The sequence below is a fragment of the Phascolarctos cinereus genome, unplaced genomic scaffold (genome assembly GCF_003287225.1).
Source record: "Phascolarctos cinereus isolate Bilbo 61053 unplaced genomic scaffold, phaCin_HiC Scaffold_726;HRSCAF=1367, whole genome shotgun sequence".
Lineage (NCBI taxonomy): Eukaryota > Metazoa > Chordata > Mammalia > Diprotodontia > Phascolarctidae > Phascolarctos > Phascolarctos cinereus.
The window spans coordinates 192,865,197-192,878,726 of NW_027556098.1; positions in this window are offsets into that span (position 1 = coordinate 192,865,197).

Here is a 13,530-nt window from a genome sequence, read left to right on the forward strand (position 1 = left end):
GGGACCTCTTTTACTCACACTTGAGAAAACGCACAAAAACTGAACCTAAGCTATAGTGGTAGATAACCCCAGAATAAACTGTTTTGAAACATAATAAGTCCCAAATAAAAATTTACATTAATGAGTCAATCCTTGAAATGAAACTCTGTCTGTATGAGCCCATATGAGTTACCTGATGAATAAAACAGGCAACACAATTACATAGAGTAGGAGAATTTAAAATGAGAGGGTATTAAGGGGACAGTATTGGAAAAGTAGATTGGAAAAAGGTTTTGTTTTGTTTTGTTTTTTAAGTTATGAGGTTATCCTTAAATAATACCAGGCTAAAGAGATGCACTTTATCTCAGAAGAAAGATGGAACATCACTGGAGTTTTTGTTGTTGTATTGTTTTGTTCTGTTATATTTATTCAACAGGGGAGATAAATAGTCCTGCTTGTTCATTCAGAAGAACCTTTTTTGGCAGTTATGTGAAGAATTTGTTGGAGAAAGAAAAGACTAGAGGTTGAAGAACATGTAATGGCCTCTGCTAGAAGTTTACAATATAAATTAGGCAATACATAAAGGAAACAACCCCAAGGAGGACGGGTAAACAAATACAAAACGGAATACAAATCAAGAGCTGATCCAACATTGAGATGTCTGTAAACAAACAAACAAACATTGACTAATGTTTAAGGTTAGATTTTTATGGTGATGGTTTTAGAGAACTATGTTTTAGCAACAAAGCAAATGTTTAAATGGCAATCCAATGAGAGTAAGAAAATTCCCAAAAGACCATGTCAAAAGACTGAAATCTACTCCCCAGAATGCTGAGCAAAACCCTGTTGCTACATCATAGTTTCCTGTCCCTAGAGAGCTTCCTTAGCAACCCCTGTGATTTCCAAGGCCTTCCTTTTTTTTTTTTTTAAATTGCAAAGGCAATAGAGAACAGTGGAGGTTGGTATCCAGTGTTGAGTCAACAGGCTTGGATTTTTACAGATGAAGAAACTGAGGCGGATAGAGGTGAAGTGACTTATCGATGGTCACACAGCCAGGAAGTTTCTGAGGTTAGGTTTGGATGCAGGTTTTACTGCTGCCAGGTCCAGGACTCTATCTACTATGCCACCAAAGATGACATGGCAGCTGAAGTTTTCTTCTTGCCCTACCTACATCCAAGCCTCCAATATGTTCCTTTTAGGCTATTGAAAGACACCATGTTCTATAGACTTGTTAATGGTTGGACAGCTGGTTTAGCTTCTGAAATTATTCTCAACAGTTACAGACTACTTGAGAGGAGGCATGGTATAATGGACAGATAGTGGATAGTGGTCCCAAAGTCAGAAAGATGGGTTCAAGTCCCACTTTTTTCACATACTGGCAGTGTGATTCTGGGCAAGTTATTTGACCTATCAGTGATCTAGGTAATTCTTAAAAACTCTAAGTTGCAGAGAAGGAACCAATCTGCATTGGTAGAGTAAATTCCTCCCCAGAATCTTTCTACATTGATGAAATCCCAGGTTCAGCCTTCCCTCCCTCACCCAATTCCTGCCATCATCCACAACTATCCCCACCCAAACAAACTATAGAGACAACCTTTGGGTGAGGGTCATATTAAAAGCTGGCTTGAGGGGCCAAATTGAATATGTTTATTAAGTGCCTATTTTGTCTGTGCAACTACAAAGGATCCCTACTTGGTAGGTTCGTATCACAAAGAATTCAACAGCAAGGAGGTTGGACTGAATGATCTCCAAGTTGTCTTTCAGCTCTAAATCTGACCCAAAGAAGGCCCAGAGGTAAGAAATAAGATTATGTAGTAATAATACGCAGCCATCATAAGCTCTGAGGAGCCTCACCCCAGCTGATGAGTCAGACCTCCCAGAACAAAGCTACATCTTCCCCACAGGGATCTGAAGTAACCTCTGAAGGTGATTTTCTCCAATGCTATTGTCTTGAGTCCCCATTCCAATGTGCTCTTCCCAATTATCATTTGGGCAGCAAAACTGAAGCAGCTTTTAGAAAGGGATATTTATCAAGGTGGTAACAGTAGTACAAAACTTCCCCCTAAAAATCCATGACAAGTAGATATGGAATCCAGGGAAAAGTGCCATTAAGTTTAGAAAGCACATGTGGCAAAGGGATAACTCAGAACTCCTGGTTCCTGGAAGTCCTTTTCTCTCTTTTGTGGTATGGTCGGGGAGTTCCCTTTAGGCAGAGTGCAGTTTCTTTGCTGGGCTCTTTGTGGAGCCATGAATCACGAATGTCTTCAGCTCCTAATGCAGAGGCTGGCATCAGGTGATCTGGGCACACCACTAAAACACTGATAGAAAAATGAGATGCACAAAATACCCTAGACTTGTCCATGTTCTCAAGGTCTTCCTCCAATCAAAAGAAGAATGGGAGGAAGGGCATGGAAGGTGAACTGGGCCATGCTGGAGCAGTTTCTCCAAAGTGGTTTTAATAGAACACTGAACTTGCTCCAAAAGATATCAATTCTCAACTTGATAGACAGCCCCATTTCCCATCTGGACAGAATTCCTATGTAATGTCACTTCAGAGGCAGCTAGGTGACTCAGTGGATAGAACACTGGGTCTGGAGTCAGAAAGACGAGTTCAAATCCAGCCTGGACATTTACTAGTTATATGACCCTAGGCAAGTCCTTTAACCTCCCCTTGCCTTAATGCACTGGAGAAGAAAATGACAAATGACTCTAGTATCTTTGCCAAGAAAACCCCAAGGCCAACATTAGTGTGCTATGGTCCACAGGGTCAGACACAACAAAGGACAGAACAACATTTCTCCAGTGCCAAGGACTTATCACATTTATCCCAAAGCCCATTATAAATCAACTGATTGAAACCATAGCTTGTGTTTGAGAACAGTTCATTGTTTTCACCTGGTTAAGATATCAAAGCATCTTTATTACTCCCTTAGAAGTGAGGAGGAAATGACCTAATTTACTCAACTCACACCCTACCCTTATTAATATCATCTCACCTTTTGCCATTTACAAAAGTTTACAAAGTTCTTTATTCCCAACAGTTTTCTGAGAGAGATGGGACAGGCATTTTAAAGATAAGCAAATTGAGAGAGAAATTTAGTGACTTCCCCATGGTCATGAATTGTGGAGCGGAGAATAAGAACAAAGGCCTGCCACTTCCATATTCAAGTCTCTTCACACTACACCGTGCAGCCTCTTCGGCAGGCACTTGTGGAAGAGGAATGTCAATTGTAAGTGGGTACCACTGGGTACCGGGTAAAAAGAGAAAGCCTTGGTGAGAACATAGAATTCAAAGAAAGAGCAGCTGGTAAACAGGAAGCATGACAAGAGGTGCAGGTCTAAGAACGAAACACAAACAGGGCCAACTTTGTGTTTACGACTTTAAGGTTGGCTGGGTTTAGCTTGGCATCCTTCCAAGTCCACCTGTGCTTGGTTAGTCTTCATTGGCAGCAGCAGCAGCAGCAGCAGCAGCAGCAGCAGCATCAGGAAATTAAAGACAAGGGAATATAAAATGATTTATTTGTTCTTTTAGCAAATAGTTATCTGAGGTCTTGTAAAAGTTTATTTCCATTTTCTTTAAGTGGAAGAAGAAGAAGAAGAAGGAAAAATAGCTTTACTTTTAGAATTTAGGAGGGGGGGGAAGAAGGAATGGGGAAATCAGAATTTCAGGAAATCTTACTCAAGAACACCCCAACCTCTCTAACCTCTCCATATGCCTCCCCCCCTTATAAGCACAATTTGGTATCAAGAATATTTAAATGATCAATGAAGGAAAACCCTTAGATACAGGAATATAAAGAATGCTGGACTTGAACTCAGAATCTGGGCTAGAATTCCTGCTCTGTCACTAGGTGGTGTAGTGCATAGAGTGCTGGGCCTGGAGTTAGGAAAACTCATCTTCCTGAGTTCAAATGTGGCCTCTGGGCAAGTCACTTAATCCTATTTGCCTCAGTTTCCTTGTCTGTAAAAAGAGCTGAAGAAGGAAATGGCAAACCATTCTAGTGCCTCTACCAAGAAAACCCCAAATGAGGTCACAAAGAGTCAGGTGCAACTGAACAATAATAACACTTATTACCTAAGTGACCTAAGACAAAGCACTTCATCTCTCCAGGCCTTAGTTTCCTTTTCTGTAAAATTAGGGGTTTAAAATAAATGAGTATTGTAGTGCCTCCCTTCTCTAAATCTATGATCCTACAAAACTTTAATCAACTGAAAGCAGAATTTAAGAAAAAATAATCAAAAAGCATATATTAAGCACTTCTCAAGTGCTAAGCACTAGGAATGCATAGAAACTTGGCAAAAATGGTCCCGGTCCTCGTGAAGCTTATGCCCTAAAGGTGAAGACACCATTTATATCAATCGGTACACATAAAATAAATACAGAGCGGATAGAAGGCAGCTTTAGAGGGGAAGACACTCAGAGGGGAAAGACCTCCTGCAGAAGATGGTGCTTGGGTTGAGTATTAAAGGAATCCTGGGATTATTTGAGGCGAAGGTCAGGAAAGAAATCATTATGAGTATGCAGACAGAATGGCAAGAAGGCCAGTAGGCCTGGGCGGAGAGTGTGCTTTTTGTTAAAGATTATCACATTAAGAAGGAGCTAGTTTAGAGGTTAAGGAGTGGGGATAAAGGAGAGGCAGGGACTTTTTCCAAACAAGTGATATCTCTTCATTTGTTAAAGCCTGATGCATAAAGGGAGAAATTGCCAAGATTTATTTATACACATATTAACTATCTCCACTCACAGAGGTACAGTATACTACTGATTCATACGGGGTTGCAGTAGATAAAAACCCCATATCCTTTTCAGAACCATGCTTTTTAACCATCTTGTACTTGTGAAGTTGATGTTTTGCACCCAAAAGCAAGGCTTTACATTTATCTCTATTGAAATTCATGTTACTAAATTTGTCCTAGCTCTAGCCAGGAATTCTTAAACTTTTTCTTAACCTTATATTGTATCTTGGATCCCTTTTGCATTATGGTGGTCTGTGGACCCCTTTATTTTTTGGCTAGGCAATGGGGTTAAGTCACTTGCCCAGGGTCACACAGGTATTAAGTGTTACACGTCTGAGGCCGGATTTGAACTCAGGTCCTCCTGAATCCAGGGCTGGTGCTGTATCCACTGGGCCACCTAGCTGCCTTGGACCCCTTTTCAGAAGTGTTTTTAAATATATAAAATACACAGAATTACAAAGGGAACCAATCATTTTAACATGCAACTATCAAAATAACTCTATAGCTGCTGCCATGTAGACACTGATTCATTAAGAGCTGGAACATTACCGGTCATCTTGACTTAGGTCTTGCCACTGGACTCCAATGACTGATCCACTTTGCACAGCTCTGCCTCACTTAAATCCAATTCACTTGCAAGTCAAGACATCACTTTCGTGAAGTCATTGGTCCTCTTTGAGAAAGAAGGATGAACAACAACAACAACAATGATTCCTTAACAACTTCAATAACGTTTGATCTCCTGTCTGTTGCCTTTGCATGGTCTCATATGCCTGGTATGCATACCTTCCACATCTCTGCCTCTAGGAATCCCTGGTTTTCTTCAAGACTCAGTTGTACATGAGGCCTTTCCTAGTTCCACCAGCTACTCATGTCTTTCCCCCAAAGCTAACTGACATCTTCTTTCTATGTGTTTTCTATATATGTGCATTGTTGTCTCTCCTGTAGAAATGTAAACTCCTTGAGATCAGGGACTGGATTCCTTTTGAACTTGAGTTCTCAGTGCCTGGCACAAAGCCTTTAAATGCTCATTGGTTGATTGGCTGAATCACAGGAAGCCCCGAGGTCACTTAGCCCAACACCTTCATTTTGCAAATCAGGAAGCTGTGTCCCAGGTAGTGGTGGTAACTTGTCCAATGTAATACCACAGGTAGGTGACAGCTGACTCCAGAACTCAGGCCTCTTGGCCCCTGGTTCAGTTCTTATTTCAATATACCATGCTGTGCTGTCTCCTAGGCTGTCAGGATACCTGGGGGCCTGAAAACTGATACTTTCGAAAAGTAAAGGTTAGTACCGCAATGCTTGAAGTAGCTCTTCAGTTTCAGTTTCAGTTGTTTTACAAACTGCTTTGGTGGGGTGAGAAACCACAGACCACCTGGTTCTGGCATAGAAAGAAAACTACCTCTAACTGCAATGGGGAGCATGAACTGCTTTTAATGAGGAAAAAGAAAGTTTAAAAAAAGGAGGGGAGTGGTAATGAGCCCATACCCTTTCTTATTTGGACTGCTACACCCATCTCATATGCTTTTGAACCATCTGAGAGGTCAACCAAATGCTTGGCTGCAATCTGGGCTATGAAGAACCATCAGGTAAATGGAGGGCAGGCAGTGGGGTGTGAAGAACCTAAAATAACCTGTTTTCCTCCCCTGAGGCCACCCACAAAAGGCCTATTTGCCCTCACTTGGGCCCTAGATTTGGCCAAAATGAAAGAGGAAGCATCAGGCCCAGTCTTTTGCTGACTTTGTCAACCACTGGATTTAGGAAAGTAAGCCTAAGGTCAGGCTTCCTTTACCACATTTGCATTTTCAGCTTGTATAACCTTTTAGGTCACAGAGTGCTGGAGATTTATTAAATAAGTTACAAAATAATTAATATTTCCATAGGCATGCATAGAGAATGTATGCTGAAGAGTATTTCCTTTAATTTTTTTACTTACCCTGTTCATATACTTCATGATTTAGATACTTTATTATCCTTTTCAGTCTTTAACTTTTCAAACTAAAGAGTCCTGTGGGTGCTCGGTTTTTTTGCTTTTTTGGGTTTTTTTAATTCTCTTCCCCACACAGAAGCTCCAACCCTTTGACCACTGTGCTATTATGGTTAGGACAACTGGTTTTTAGCATAATGGGTTAACTCAGGCTGGGCTTCCAATGCCCGGTTGGGGTGACATGGGGGCCTGTGTCCTCTACCATGTGGGTGGGGGTAGCTTCCTTTAATTGTCGAGACTGAGCCAATGGCTGCTTTGGCTGAGCTCTTTCAGCCCCTTTTTTCCCAACAGTCTCATCTACTGTGACCAGAGGATTAAGATCCCAGTTCTCCCATAGTGAGGCCACCATGTACTGAATCAAGGTGGCCATGACATGAATGGGTGAGAGGAAGAGGCCTTTCCTTCCTCAGCTCCCTTTTTTACTCCAGCTCCAAGAGATGGGCTTCACGGTTTTTGCTTCTATTCTGTGTTGTCCTCCTCAGTTTCAGGCATGAGAGGTGATCCTGGGGAACCAGGAGTTTGAGCCATGGCTACCTCAGAGCCAAGATTGCAGATGGGATGATGCAGCCAGTCAGCCCTGCATGGAGATGCCAGGGGGCCTGGGACTTGAGCCTCAGGGGCTTTCAGACTTGGAACTGGAACTGTTGCTCTATAGGAACCAAGTTGCACAGAGACTGAGATGATGAAGGGGTGGAGAAGGATTATGCCTCCCATGTGTTAGGGGAGTAAATTTAGATATTTGTAATTATACCATTTGAAGTAAATAGTTCTGTCTAAATACTAATCTCTTAGTGGCTGATGGAACTTGGGGTACAGGGGACCTACCCCCTACAATTGAGGGAACAATATCAGTAGAGGCTGGATCCATTTGCAGAGAGCTAGACACCGCCCCCCTCTTTTACTGTAGTGGAGAACCCTGGGGGAAGAATGAAATCTAATCTACCTGGCTTTCCCTGTGGTGAAGGCCAAAGTAGCCAGTATTATGGGTGTTTTTCAGCCTAAATAAACAAATTCCACAAAACCAACCCCAAAGACCATATGATGATTCAAAGTAGGCCACTGTGTCAGCTTCAGACATAGACTGCCCCTTTTACAACTTATATTTTCTCATTTTATGAACACAGACTAAAGTTTAGTCTCTTTCCTTTCTACCTTCACCATAAGGCTAGCATTTTTTATGGTCTCAAAACCACTGTAACCAGAATGGGGTGACTGGGGATTTGCCTGAGTGTGTCAACATTCAGGGAGGCACTTTTTTCTCCTCACCATGTTGTCTTTTTAGCCAGCCATTATCCTTACCCCTTAACCCCAGAATCTTGGACTCTACTACTGTTTCTCTTGGTTCTGAGGTGTGTTACTTCTTGACTCTCTCCTTATGATGTCCTTTACCACCTTCCAGCATCCCTCAATGTTTTGTTTTAGTCCATTAGAATGTAAGCTTCTTGAAGGTACCAAATGTCTTGCTTATATTTGTATCCTAGCACTTAGGACAATGCTTGGCACACAGTGAATGCTTTATAAATGCTCTCTCTACCTATCTATCATCCCTCCTTCTACCTCTGCTTCAAAGTCCAAGGAACTAAACTGGTGCATCTAAATACCCAGGCCATCTGACTCACAAAAAATTTAGGAACAGCCCAAGTAGTACTCATTCAAAAAATTGTCCACATGACTCACCATAGGTTTTTGGGTCACTAAACTGAGTTTTAAAATCCAAGGAATCTCTTTTCTACATGGCAGGGGAGCAACTCCCATAAAGACTGAAGGTGCCTTCTGGTCTTCTTGTTGGAAACTGGTTGCCATGGCAGCAGACATTTGGAGACCATGCACCTAAGTGCTTATTATATTCTAACAGTCATTTTCCCTCATGAATCAAGCTCTACAATTACAGGCAAGGAATTTCTAGGTCATATAGTATTTGTATGAAGATTGCATTAGTGAACAATAAGCACAGGTATATAGAACTATAAAAACATAGTGCTGTTTTTCCATTTTTGTGTCTCTTTTCTCAATCCAACACACACACACACACACACACACACACACACACACAGAAATTTCAGTGTATTTAACAGATATGTGTATATATGCCTACATTATTCAAAAACCCTATCATTTAGTTCAAGTTTTAATAATCATGGTATGAACTTCTAAACTTTATAAATATCAATTAATTCTTATGATAACTATGTGTTGTAAGTTAAATGATTAGTCCCATTTTACAAGGGATTAACTAAAGCAATGGGGTAAAGTAGCTTTTTGGCTCGTAGTAAATTAGGTTCAAAATCCAAAAATAGAGCCCAAGACCTCTGACTCTTAGTTACTTAAACATCCAGTGGAAAACACTCTCTGTTTACCAATCTATTTTTGACGGCTCTTGAGACCTGGAGTAATCAGTCTTCAGGAGCCTATTCTTCAAGGTCATCTGTAAGGCACACAGTGGGGTTGGAGAGTGAAATAATGGGGTGAGTTGGCAGATTACTCCCTAGCCTATAGCGTTAGTGGCCAATTAGAATGATCCCATAGGTCATTCTCCATGGTGGGGCAGAAATATCTCTTTAATTCAGCCATTCCCATTGCTTAATCTTCAGAACACTTGCTCTTCTTGCTTCCCTTTCCAAATGAGAGTAGTACTGCCCATACTACTTTTTCTTTCCATGGAGTTTTTCCCATCAACCATTCCTTGGTACAAACAAAGATAATAAATCACCTGCCAAGGTAGATGTACTCAGTGCTATGATGAAATGGTAACTGAAAGCAAGAGGATTTCATTTCTGAGATGGACCAATACCTAATTTTGAAAGCTACAGGTAAAGCAAGAAACATACTTTAGTAATGGTCCTCAAAGGGTCATTGGAGAATGAAGAAGAGTCCTCAAGAAATTCTGAAGTAATATGTTACAGCTTAGGAATTTTGGCCAAAAAATGTTAGAAACACTCTTTTTTAAGTAAACAAGCCATATGCTTCAAATAAACCTTGTTTATTATTGAATACATATTCTACTACATAGGAATCCTGTCATTCTTTATGAAGATCCTTATTTCTATTTTAATAAACGCATTTGTAAAGGATGCAGGAAACATAACATGTATCCAAGAGCAAAATATAAAGGAGTCACCAGTACAAAGTAGAGCTCAGAGTATGATCAATGTATTCTGAAATTAGCCATGTAGATCGTGTGTGTGTGTGTGTGTGTGTGTGTGTGTGTGTGTGTGTGTGTGTGTAAGAGAAGTTCGGTGGCCATTCATGAGTCTGATACACCTGGTGATTGGCAAAGAAGCTTCATTTTATTGGATTCACCTCTCTTCAGGCAACCTATTCCTTCTCACCCTCCTCGGGACTCACATTATTAGTGCCAGACCTAGTATGGACACCCAGTCAGTTTTATCCCTACTTTGAACTTCAGAAGAAATCCACCAGCCTCAGCCTCATTGGCAGCTGGGATTACAGGTGTACACCACTGTCCCCAGCTATTTTGAGTTTTTAAAAGAATTTTTTTTAGACTTTATTCAACTGAAACCACTTTATATTAATTGAGAATGTTGAGAATTGAAAAGAAGAGAAAAACAGAGAAGTCAAAATAATAAAAATAATAATATTAAATAAATTAATTTGGGTAAAATTAATTGTTTTTATTCAGTGCCATACCAAGCTACGAAAGGATTACTTTATAGAACTAAAAAAAAATTACATAATTCATATGAAAGGAAAAAAAGTCAAAAATGTCAAGAGAAATCATGAAAAGGAGTGGGAATGAAGGGGGCCTAACAGTACCTAATCTCAAACTACACGACAAAGCAATAATTCTCAAAACAATTGGTACATTTAAAACAGAGACATCAATCAGTGGAACAGATTAGCTATACAACATACAGAAACAAATATATCTAGTACCCTAGTGTTAGATAAACATAATGACCCCAGCTCCTGGAATAAGGACCCACTAAGTGACGAAAACATGTTGAGAAAATTAGACAATATTATAGGAATTAACTTTAGATCAAAACCTCACACCTAATACCAAGACAAACTCCAAATGAATACATGACCTAGTTATAAAAAACCATATCATAAACAAATTAGAGACACATGGGGGGGGAATACCTATCAGATCTATGAATGGGGAAAAAGTTCATAACAATACATGGTATAGAGAAAATCTGAAAGACCATTCTATTACATAAAATTAAAGATTTTGCACAAACAAATCCAGGACAGCTAACACCAAAAAGAAAATAATTAATTGGGAAAAAACTTTCCAGTAAGTTTCTGTGACAGAGCTCTCATTTCCAAGATATATGAAAAATTTATTGAAATTTATAAGAATAAAATCCATTCTCCACTTTTTAAATAGTTTGAGAATATGAGCAGTTCTTCCAGCTATATAAAAAAATGTTCCAAATCACTACTAGTTAGAGAAATCCAAATTAAGGTAATTTTGAGGTTCTACCTCACACACATTAGATTGGCAAAGTTGAAAAGAAAAAGAAAATGATAAATGCTGAAGGGGTTATGGGAAAACAGGCAAATGAATGCACCATCAGCGGACCTGTTAGAACTGTTATGAAATACACAAAATGTTACTAAAGAGTACATACCCTTTGATTCAACTATACTAGGGCTAACCTAAACCCAAAAGAGATCAAAGAAATAAGGAAAAGTCCTATATGAATAAAAAATATTTATAGTAGCTCTTTTTGAGGTGGCAAAAAATGCTGGAAACAAAATGGATGCCCAATAATTGAGAAATGATTGAATAAATTATGGTATATGAATGGGATAAAATATTATTGTACTATAAGAAAGAAGGAAATAGATGATTTCAAAGAAACATGGAAAGACTTGTATGAATTCATGCAGAATGAAGTAAACAGAGTCAGAACAACTTGTATAATAATACCTTAAACCAAGTTAAACTCCAAATGAATACACGACCTAGATGTAAAAGTATAAAAACAAATTTGAAAGCTATAAGAACTATGAAAAATACAATGACCATTCATGATTCCAGTGGACTGCTGATGAAACACACAATCCATTACAGAAATATGACAAATGTAGGGTACAGGATACACACATACAAATGTGTACATGTATATACATATATATAAATACACACATGCACACGTGCGCACGCGCACACACACACACACACACACACGAAGACCTGATACATTGTTGTATCTCTTCCACCATCTGGGGAAGGCAAGGGAGGGCCAACTTCCCATGCTTCATTGGACATTTTCTAGCTGTGTGATCCTGGGAAAGTCACTTAACCCTGTTTGCCTCAGTTTCCTCATCTGTAAAAGGAGCTAGAGAAGGAAATAGTAAAACACTCCAGTATCTTTGCCAAGGAAACCTAAAATGGGGTCATGAAAAGTCAGACTTGACTAAGGGGTGTGTGTGTGTGTGTGTGTGTGTGTGTGTATGTGTGTGTGTAGAACTAAAGGGATGCCCATTAATTGAGGAATGGTTGAATAAGTTATGATATATGAATATGTTAAAATACTATTGTATAATAGAATACAATATAAGTATGTATGTGGGAGATAGTGTTGGAAAGCCAGACAGGAGACATGGGGGTAAGGAGTTTAAGTTTCACCTTGCATGTGGCCACCAGCAGGGAAGAAGCCCACCCTGCAACACCTCAAATTTTCTGCACCACTGAAGGCCTGATTGCCACTAGGGTTCAAGGACTAGGAAAGGGTGTGACTACCAGAGCAGGAAAGAATATGTTCTGTGAGGCTGCTATCTCTGAGTAAGGTCAAGTATGGAGAAGTTCATTTATGGTGCAGCTCCTGAAAGGGGTAAACATTTCCTAGAATGATTCCCTAGGTGGTCTACAAATTTCAGCTCCTTAGAATAAAACCTCTATTATCTTAGTTAAAGCTCTGATAAATGTTAACCATCATCATGGGTGCTCAACAAAAATCTTACAGTCTTGAAGATTTTTGAAAAATTCTTGTCACAAATGAGATTTTAAAACAATCTCTACCTAACTCATGGAATCACAGCCTTTCAGAGTTGAAAGGGACATCAATACTCAACTAATGTAATCAACGTGTAGAGAAGGGGTCTGGACCTGTGATTTTACTGAAATAAGGGACTCCCACGTATGGAAATTTCTTCTGCTAAGAGAGGCCAGTATCTTCTTCGTAACTTATCGACTTAAGAGAGTTGACAAGAGGCCTGAATTATGTATCAGAGGCAGAACTGGAATCCAGATTGGAGGCAGCTGAATGATGGAGTGGATAAAGCACGTATCTGGAGTCAGAAAGACCCAACTTCAAATCCAGCTTCAGACACTTAACTGCGAGAAAGCAGCTCTGGAAGCTCTCTTTGAATGTGGATTAAGAGAAGAGAGTACAGACAGTTCTTGCTTTACATAAATTCTCTTTATGCAAATTTGACTTTATATAAAGGATTTTGGAAGATTTCAAAGTTTTAATTCAATGATTAGTTAAAGATAATATTGTTTGCTGCTATCAGATATACAAAGGGGGAAAAAGCCACTGATCAAACATCTCTTGAAAGCTTTATTAAATAAGTTGTTCAGCCAATCATTAGTGATAAAGGCTAGGTAAAGTAGGGGGAAGAAGGGGCAACATACTATGCACCTGTGTTAATTTTACCATATAGTACTGTGCATACTTTATCATCACCTTTACCTTTCATTTCATAATTTAGATTATTATTATGATGAAGTATTTAACATGTCTGCATTTTAGTATATATGCCTTTGTTAGATAGGCTAAGTGAAGTGGTTGGGTAGGGCCAGATTTGCATTATGTAAAAATTGTTTTACACAGAGGTCTATAGAATGGCCC